This window comes from Propithecus coquereli, unplaced genomic scaffold, assembly GCF_000956105.1.
Source record: "Propithecus coquereli isolate 6110/MARCELLA unplaced genomic scaffold, Pcoq_1.0 Scaffold486, whole genome shotgun sequence".
Taxonomy (NCBI): Eukaryota; Metazoa; Chordata; class Mammalia; order Primates; family Indriidae; genus Propithecus; species Propithecus coquereli.
Genome location: NW_012150685.1, coordinates 1,090,534 through 1,100,697, shown reverse-complemented (window position 1 = coordinate 1,100,697; position 10,164 = coordinate 1,090,534). Strand labels below are relative to the sequence as shown.

At 37.5% G+C, this 10,164-nt stretch overlaps 1 protein-coding gene across 4 annotated transcripts in view; it reads right to left on the bottom strand.

Annotated features, from left to right (window-relative positions):
• MITF (microphthalmia-associated transcription factor) overlaps positions 1-10,164 on the bottom strand; it is a 215,292-nt gene that overhangs the window by 48,740 nt on the left and 156,388 nt on the right. The window lies entirely within an intron of this gene.

The window sequence follows — 10,164 nt, the reverse complement described above, 5'->3', positions numbered from 1 at the left end:
GACCCTTCTGCTTCCAGCCTCCTGAGTAGCTGGGACTACAGGAATGGACCACCACACCCAGCTGCTGATTCATTTTCATTGTGCCAGATTATGATGAACACTTCTTGTGTTTAATGGGATTCTACCATAGGCTCTGTTTTAGAAAAGAATTCTGCAATAGGAAAAGCCTCAATGAATGGATTCTCTCAGATTTCTTCACATTGGAAGCTACTGAAATGAGATTCTAACATTGTTTTCTGGGCTATATCTTACAATTAAATGTAATATGTGGAAACAGGAAGTATCTCCACTCAACTTTGGAGAACAGTATGATTAGCTATGTTTAACACCTATATTTGTATCTATGTATTGCACAGTGACTAACCTACAGAACGTAAGAGTTGTTTGTGATATAAAGGAGGACATTCTTTTCAGGTGTTTATATTTCATTAGAACCTACTAAACAGGGCTTTATATCTCCCTGCTATGCTTAATACACTACATTACTCACAGCAGACGTTCAATAAATATCTACTCAAATGCTGAATTTATACAAACTGTCCTGAATTGCTCATTACTTTTAATACAGGTTAAGCCCCCCAATTCTTTGGGAATATATCCATGTAGTATAACTGGCCTTAACTGCTAAAGAAAAAGGTCAGACAAAAGGTCTCTGGTTGCAAAGGAAGAAGTCAAGCACAGGATTCCTCTTCTTAATCTCCTATTTTAACAACCAGGCAGCTATCACAACCCACCCCCCTGCAGAACTACCCAGCCCTTGGCAATCACCTTTCTGCAGTACTTACTCATCCAGCCCAATGCTGGGGGCCTGGGGGAAGGTAAGTGTCACTACTGCCCCCTCACAAGTGGATTAGGTATCCCTAAGCCAGAGGAAGTACAATTTGGACAAAGACAGACAATAAATACACAATGAAGCATCAAGTTCATCTCCTGGGGAGTTTTCATTACATGGCTCAACTGAAATACCCTCTTCTGGAACACAAAATTGTTCTTTGAAAACAAAATTGTTCAATACTAATAGCAAGATTCGATGAGTATGAAATGTGTGTGTGTGTGTGTGTGAGACTGTCTGCCTAGCAGAGGGGCGGAACAAGAGGGCAACCACGGCATAAACAAATGGGGAAGGCCATGCAAACAACTTCTACTGAGAATACGCATTTTGTTAATTCGCATTTCGAAAAGGAAGAAAATCCCCCTTCTCATTTAAATTGCCATAATCCACTGTGTCATAGTTAATAAAAAGCGCAACATCAAATCTATTGCGTTCCCGAAAGCCTGTTACAGCTTTATGTGGTCTTGGATATGGAAAGGTTGAGTAGGCACCACCACCAAAACAATTCAAGGGCCTTCGTTTTACCATGCTATTAACACGTTCGTTAGGATGATGTAAAATCACTGGCTTAGTCTACACACCGATGGCAACCGGGGAAATACCCCGCTCTCCCATCCTGTCCGATGAGCTGTGCTATTATTCATATCTAAGAAGTGTCGCCGGCACCATCGTAAACGAGATGCAGTCCGTCACTGCGCATGATGACTGAGCACCTCAAGGGCTGAAATCTGAGTCACCTTCATGCAAGTTCAACTATGCACCATCGTCACTGCTCCATTACTTCAGCTTTCTCTGGAGTCTTAGAAAAACCTTAGATTACTAACGCAGGGCAAGCAAATGAGATCTCTCAAAAGAAGAATTCATCTCCTAAAGAAAAATAGTAGTGTAAAACATGAAACACATGACATCCTTCCTGCATATTTTTAGGAGGAAATGTCATTCCAACATCAGTAATACTACTGACGTTGTTCATTAAAAATGATAAAAGAAGCTCATCAAAAAAATAATAAAGACACTTTTATTTCTACTCTCTAGAAGTCATTAATTTTAGAGTTTACATGTTTTCTCTACATTTATTTCTAGGCTAACACAAATATAATAGAATTAAATAAAAATATAATCTCAATTACATATATTCAACACATGCATTCAAAACAAACATCTGGTTATGTGATAAATATTTTTCTGTAGCTTGCTTTTGTAAAAATAATAATCTAACACTGACAACTTTCCATGTCAACACACCTCTATCTACCTTTCTTTTTAAAAGCAGGCACCTAGTAGTGTTCCATCCTATTTTAGTAAAAATTTGTAATCATTCCCAGATACAAGGGCATTGAGATTGTTCCCAATTTTCATTGTTGTAAGTAATGAAGAATTGAATATTCTTGCATTATGAATGTATTGCACCATTACATAAGCTTTTTGGAGGGCAGAGTCTTTGAGGCAGAAAATAGTTGGGCAAAGACAGTACCTGTTTTCCATTTTGATAGATGCTGCCCAAATTCCCTGCAAAAGATTATTCCACTTACATTCCAGCCAACAGAGGATCGAAGCGCTCATTTCCCCACACCTTCCTCAACACTGACCCCAGCAGGTTTGGGAAGCTTTGTAACAATTTCTGTGCGTGACTCATAGAATGATTATCACACTTTCTTTGGTAAATAGCAGGAGGCTTGGCTTCAAAGAAATCATACGTAAAGTTACTGCCCTGCAAGACGAGACTGTGAGGGGAACCGGCAACAGAGGCAACTAGAACGCATGCAAGGAAGCCAACCGATCAAACACAGAGAGGACAGGCTTCGGATGAACACTTTGGCTGAGATGCACCTCGTTACTTTTATTTCCTTTAAAGTGTTCCCTCCCTGTTTTGTTAATTTTTTTAAAACATGTGCAGAATGATATAACTGCCATCTTCCTGCCCCGCAGAATGAAAAAACTAAAATAATGTATTGCCATGTTTGTTTTGGATTAAATACTAGAAATAACCATAAGCTCTGAGAGTTCGCCTCTCTCCCTCCCCAGAGGCAACTGTTACCCAGGATTTGCTGCGTATCTATCCAATCCATGTTTTCATGCATTTACAACATAGCATCTATAAAGTACCTATGTTATTCTGTGTGATTTTCTTTAAAAATTACATAATTGTTGACCATATGTATGTCTGGACAAACTTGCTTGTATCACCTACTATTCAGTTTCTGAAATCTAGCCATGATGATACACACTCATCTAATCCGCTTCTTTTCTCCATTTTATGAAGTTCCATGTATGAACTGGTGGACATTCAGGGTGACTGCAGTTTGTTGCCATCACAAACGATGCTGCCTGCAGTGAACATCCCTGTGCATGTCTCCTTTACAGCTTCTTTGGGGTATAAACCTTGAAGTGGAATCACTAGATGGTAGGTTACACATGCTGAAAACTTTATTAAATGTTGTCAAATTGTTCCCCAAGGCGTTTGTATATCTATGCTCCCACTAGCAACGTATGAGGGTTCTGATTTCCCTGTTCTTTCAAAACATGCCATCACCAGGTTCTCTAAATTTTGTCCATCCGATTGTGTATAAAATAGTAGCTGTGTGTTACTTTAATTTGCAATTCTCTAATTACAAATCAGGCTGAACATTTATGAATTCCCTATCTATATTCTTTGCCTCCTCTCTCACCCCACTGTTTTCTTATTGATTTTCAAGTGTTCTTTATATAGTCTAGGTATCAATCCTATGCCTGTTATTTATGTTAGCAATATTGTTTTCCTATTTATTGCTTGTCTTTTAACTTTGTCTTTCTAATTAATACCATCTCCCAGAAGTGTGATTAAAAACCTAACAGAATTTAGCAGCTAGTAAAGGAAATCACCATATCCTATAAGCATCAAAGATATTTTCTAAGGCCCTATTTTATATTAAACAAGTTTTATCCCATAAATAAACTCAACTTAAAAGCAAAACTGACAGTACAAAGGAATTAACTTCAATACAAATCTTAAGAAATTGTGTCAGCTCATGTAGGAACAAATACTCTGAGATTGTTGCTTATTCCTTTCTTCTAAGGAAAAACAACAAATCCCAAGTGGAATTACCAGATAGAGGATATAAAAACCACTGAAGCTTCTGATGCATTTTGCTAAATTTTCTTCTAGGAAAATTGTACCAATTACATTATTACCAGCAGTGTATGTGTTCATTTTCCCACATCTTCATAGGAGACTGAATTACAGTGTGGTAAAACAAACACCAATACACAAATATCAGTGGGGTAAGGAAACAAAAAAATCTTACTATTATTTTCATATGATTTTTTAAACACAATGATTTTACATTGGTTAAAGTGCAACTATTTTTTTAATTGTCAAATTAAAAAAATCTATTATCTATTAATTTTTTTAAAAAAGGTGGGGTGGGGGTGGTGAAAAAGGAAACTACTAGTTTGAAAACTCAGGCCAAATAAAGAAGTGACATATGCTATAAGAGAGTTTTTTGGTTTTGCTTTTTTTTTTTTTTTTTTAATTTCATCAGGCAGAACAGAAAATGGAATCCATTCTTTTCTTGTTGTTTTTTTCATTTCATTTCAGAATATGATGGGTGTACAAACACTTTGGTTACATATATTGCCTTTGCATCACTCAAGTCAGAGCTACAAGAGTGCCCATCCCCCAGACTGCACGCACCGAACCCATTAGGTGTGAATTTACTCATCCCCTCCTCCCCCCTCCCACCTGCCAGACACCAGATAAATGTTAATTCCTGGACATGCATATAAGAGTTGAACAGTTAGTGTCAATTTAATGGTGAGAACATGTGGTGTTTGTTTTTCCACTCCTGTGACACTTGACTTAGACAAATGGGCTCCAGCTTCAGCCAGGATAATACAAGAGGTATTAGTTCACCATTGTTTTTTGTGGCTGAGTAGTACTCCATGGTATATATATATATTAATACCACATTTTATTAATACATTCACGTATTGATGGGCACTTGGGTTGTTGCCACATCTTTGTAATTGTGAATCATGCTGCTATAAACATTCAAGTGCAGATGTCTTTATTATAGAATGTCTTTTTTTCCTTTGGGTAAATACCCACTAGTGGGATTGCTGGATCAAATGGTAGTGCTGCTTTTAGTTCTTTGAGGTATCTCCATATTACCTTCCATAGAGATTTACCATTCTTCACTTTTCAACTGCATTAGAGACACAGAAAGGCGTACCTATACCCCAGGAAAACACAGCTCCTTCTGGAATGTTTTCTTGCCATTCAAATGGTACAAAATTTAGTCACACCTTCAGAGGTAATTAGGTAACACAACCAACCACTTTCACAACATTTCTGTATCTTTCCATCTCATGTATCCATCCTAGATTATACAGTAAGACCAAAAGGCAAAAGGGTAGGGAAAATACTCCAAGACCTCCTACAAAAACGTTCTAGAAGAAAAAAAGACCTGAATATTTTGGTTTACTTGTCCCAGTCTTGAAATAAAACCATTAAAATAACAGATAAATCATTTCCTTCTTCCTTTCAAAAAATCATTTGTGAAGTTTACTGTTTTTAAGCCTCTTCTGAGACAACTTTGAGAAACTTTCTTTGAGCCCAAATGAAATATGTTTTTTCTTGTGTTCACACAGATACTGCTTTTTCTCAAGAGCAATTACTGTGTTTTCCGGGGTTTGCTCTCACACATTTAAAAGGTCTGTGGAGAGATGGGTGGTCTGGGGAAAATTCACTACTAAGAAAAAGAGTCAACGATCTAAGCTTAGGTAAAGTAGATGGTCTACCCAAGCTTAACACACTCAAAACTATCAGGGACAAACAGGTGAGTCGCCTATCCGAAATCAAAGGTGATTTCGATAACAAGTTTTGGCACTGTAATACAGGCCATTAGACTGGGATCTGAGGAGGATACGACCTCCTGCTTATGAACTAATTTCATCCACACTATCTCAAAGTTGTCCATCATGTATCTCTCCCCAGTAAAATACAACCTTCATGAAAAAAGAACCTCTGTTTTTGTTTGTCTGTTTGCTTGTTTTGCTACAGTATCCCCAGCACCTATAACAATGTCTGGCACATAGATATGCAATAGAATTGTGTTGAATTATTCAGTGAATAAATGATCCATTTATTTATTCAGTCAGTTTGACCCACAAGGCTCCATCTCTAAATACCACATGACTTTTTCATCCAGTGGTTCAGAAGAAATCATATATGGGAAAGTTCTGGACACAGAAAGTAGGAATTCCAGAGACTAATGGACTATTTACGTTGTATTTCAAGTTTGAAGCCCCTTCATTCTTAGGCCTAAGGGTGTGATAGCATGGTGATTAGGAACATGAGATCATGGAGGCAGAGGATCAGACTCTAGCTCCATTACCTCTAATCGTGTATCCTTGGACAAGCTGTTAGACCTCTCTCAGGCAAAACAGGTATTTATGGTGTTCATTTCACATTGACAATGTAAGTACCAAACGTGACAATTTGTGTAAGGTATTCAGCACAGTGACCAGCATATATTAAGCAGACAATAAATAAAAGATGCTGACTTTATTGTGCATGCATGGTCAATCAAAGAAGTAGAAAGGAGAAAGGGAGAGTGTTACAACTGCTATGGTAAGTCGTACCCAATAGTCTATAGATTGCCAGTCTCTATTCTAGACACTCTCCATTTGGGCATCTTGTAAAATAAGCAAACAAAAACCCAGTCATAATCCTCCTGGATAAATTTTACAATCCACTTCGGAATCTCCCAGGGTATTTTAACCAGTCTTGTCACAAGTACTCTGCAGTCACTTGCTAAATGTTAAATAACTACAGCATTACAGACCATGTAAAATAAGACTTAGAAAAAGTTAAAGATTATACAAGTGCATTTGTACATAACTCATCCCTCTGCTATTTGGGAAAATTCTAAAATACCTCAGATTAATTACTTTAAAAGAAAGACAACTAGTGGAATGCCAAATCGTGGCATTTATTAACCAGAGCAATAAAGCAAAGTTTCAGTTTCACCTCTCTAAAGATTGGCATCATAAACAAAACCATTACCCATTAATTTTACTATGAAAACTAATAACAAAAGACAAATTGGAGGTCAGACGATACCTGATTCCAAGACTTACTAGAATGCTACAGTAATCAAGACAATTTGTTATTGGTGTCAAGATAGACCAATAGACCAACAGAACAGTATGGAGTCCAGAAATAGACCCATACATATGATCAACTGATTTTAACAAAGATACAAAGGCAATGCGAGGAAAAAGGATAGTCTTTTCAACAAACGATGTTGCAACAATTGGACATCGATATGTAAAAAAATAAACTTCAATCCATATCTTATAATATATATAAAAACTAACTCAAAATGAATCATAAAACCTAAACCTGTAAGACTCCTAGAAGAAAACATAGAGAATCTTTATGACCTCAGGTTAGGCAAAAAATTCTTACATATGACATCAAAAGTATGATTTAAAAAACCCCAATAAATTTGGCTCCATCAAAATCAAAAACTTCTGCTCTTCAAAAGACACTATTAATAGAACAAAAAGACAAACCACAAAGTGGGAGAAAATATTTGCAAAGCATGTATTTGATGGATCCAGAACAAATAAGAAACTCTCAAAACACAGTAAGACAAACAACCCAATTCAAAAATGGGCAAATGATTCTCACAGACACTTCACCAAAAGAAGATACACGAATGGCAAATAGGCTCATGATAGGATGTTCTACATCATCAGTCATTAGGGAAATGCAAATTAAAATCACAATGAGATAGCATTACACACCCATCAGTATACAAACCTATCAAAAAATTTAAAAGACTGACCATACCAAGTGCTAGAGAGGATATAAGGAAATGGAACCGTCATACATTGCCAGTGAGAATATAAATGATAAAATCATTTTGGAAAAAAGTTTGGCACTTTCTTAAAAAGTTAAATATATGCTTAATGTATGATTTAGCTGTTCTACTTCCAGATGTTCACCCAAGAGAAATGAAGGAAATCACCCAAGAGAAACATTCCATACAAAGACCTGTATACAAATACTCATAGGAACTTAACTTGTAATATTCCAAGACTGCAAATAATTCCAAATGTTCATCAAGGGGCAAATGGAGAAACAAACTGTGGTACATCTATACAAAGGAATACTACCCAGCGCTGCGTCGCAAATTATACTGAGTGAAAGAAGCCAAGCCCCTCCTTACAAAAAGCACATACTATATGAATCCATATTTATTAAACTCTGAAAATTACAAACTCATCTCTAGTGAGTGGTTGCCTGGGGGCGAGGGGAGAGGACTGAGGTGGGAAGGAAGGAGTTACAAAGAGGCACGAGGATATACATGTTCATTATCTTGACTGTGGGAATCAGTTCACAGAGGGATAATGTGTCCAAATCGGATTTTTCAGATTTATCACTTCAACATGTTTGCTTTATCATATGCCAGTTAGGCCTCAATAAAGCTGTCTAAAAAAAATAACAATAACTAGTGTGTTTTCTACACTATACTATGAAGGTGCTGTGCTAACCCTTCTATTTTTGTGTATTGTCTCACATAGTCTTACCAGCCTGTGAGGCAGGTGTATTTACTCCTAATTTACAGAGAGTGAAGAGAGGAAAATATCATTTGTAGACTGAACTCTCCCTTTCTATCTCAATAAACTCTGCATCATACTGACTACTTACTATATACTAGGGACTGTACTGAGAGCTAGGGGTGTGCAAGATATGGAAGCCATGTGGTCCTAATATCACGTTACGTACAGTCTACAAGGGTGAAAATGATGGTAGAAGAAAGGATAAACCGATATGGACTATAAAGGAAATACGAGCAAAATTCTATGAAGGAAGTGGGTGGAAAGTGGAGGAGAGAGAGGAGCTGGGAAGAGGAGGAAAAGCTAAGGAACGTTTCACATAAAAAGCAATGTTTGAGCTGGGCCTTACTGGTTGGACAGGATTTGGCCAATAATGGATGGAGACAGAAGGACAGACCAGAAGAAGATGCATGAAGCAAATTATCAGCATTTCTGCTGCTATGTTTCATGCTGGTCAGTACCCAGTATATGCAAATACACAAAATCTAAAAATGATAAAAAAGTTCTTCTCTCAGTCTTTAGTATGGTTAAATGGTGGGGCTGTTAAAAGGCAGTGAAGTGTCAATTTTTAAATTACCATTTATGTTTTGTCTCTTTTTTTCACTAGTGTATCCCCAGTGCCTTGGACCCTACCTGGCAAATATTAAGTACTAAATAAATATCTATGAAATGAATGAATGAACTAAAATTCCAGAGATTACAGAAGGAGGCAATAATTAATAAACAACTATGGGCAATATTGCTTTAAGCTAAACACAAGTTGTTTCTAGAATTCTTAGTCAAAATTTGTAGTGCTATCAGCAGCCACTGACACTTACTGTTTACCCTTTCGCTTGCACTGGCGTTATCTCATATAGCCCCCCAAGAACCTTGTATTATTATTGTTGCTTTTTTGCCAAAGTGAAAACAGGCTCTCAGAGGTTAAGTCGCTTTGCTTCCAAGATCACACACACCTAGCACATGGCGGCAGCAGAACCGGAACGCAGGCAATCAGATTCCAGTGCTTCTTGCTCGCATGCTGCCAAAACACCTCCCCCACCACGGCAGAGTTAGAAGCTATGCCTTCTAGAAGCGAGAGCTGCCTTTCTGAATCCCATCTTCAGGGGATACTGGAAAAGATCTGTGAGTCTCAATTAGTCAGCAATTCAACAACACTGCTTTTGATGACCACCAATTTAAAAAAAATAATAAAGGCCAAATGAAGAAAGAAGCCCCCGATGACAAGGCTGCTGCCTGGCATGGGGCACAAAATCAGCTGCCCTTAGAGAAGATGATCCTAGTGGCCTCATCATCTAAGGTATTTTTTATGGTAGTCAGATTGGATCTAGGCTGAAGGCCTCCCCGGTGCACACTCTCTTACCTACACCCCATCAAGAATATCCATCTCTAAGATGGTGATCAGGCTCAGATGCAGACCTCCGGTCACAGAACAGTGTACAATCAATAGGCCAACTGATAAATCATACCCATGACCTTGAACTTACTGATTCTGTGTCCTAAACCAGAATTTGCTCACCATCTAAAACCACCAGAGAGTCTTTTAAAAATACACATTGCAAGACCCTGTCTCTATTTAAAAAAAAAAAAAATCAAAAGTATATCCATTGCATGGATATATGGTATTTAATTGTCCGGACAATTAATCATTTGTTTAATGTTTTGCATTTAATTTTTGGTTTTATGACATTAAGTTCAGACGATATGGCCTATTCCCTATCTACTTG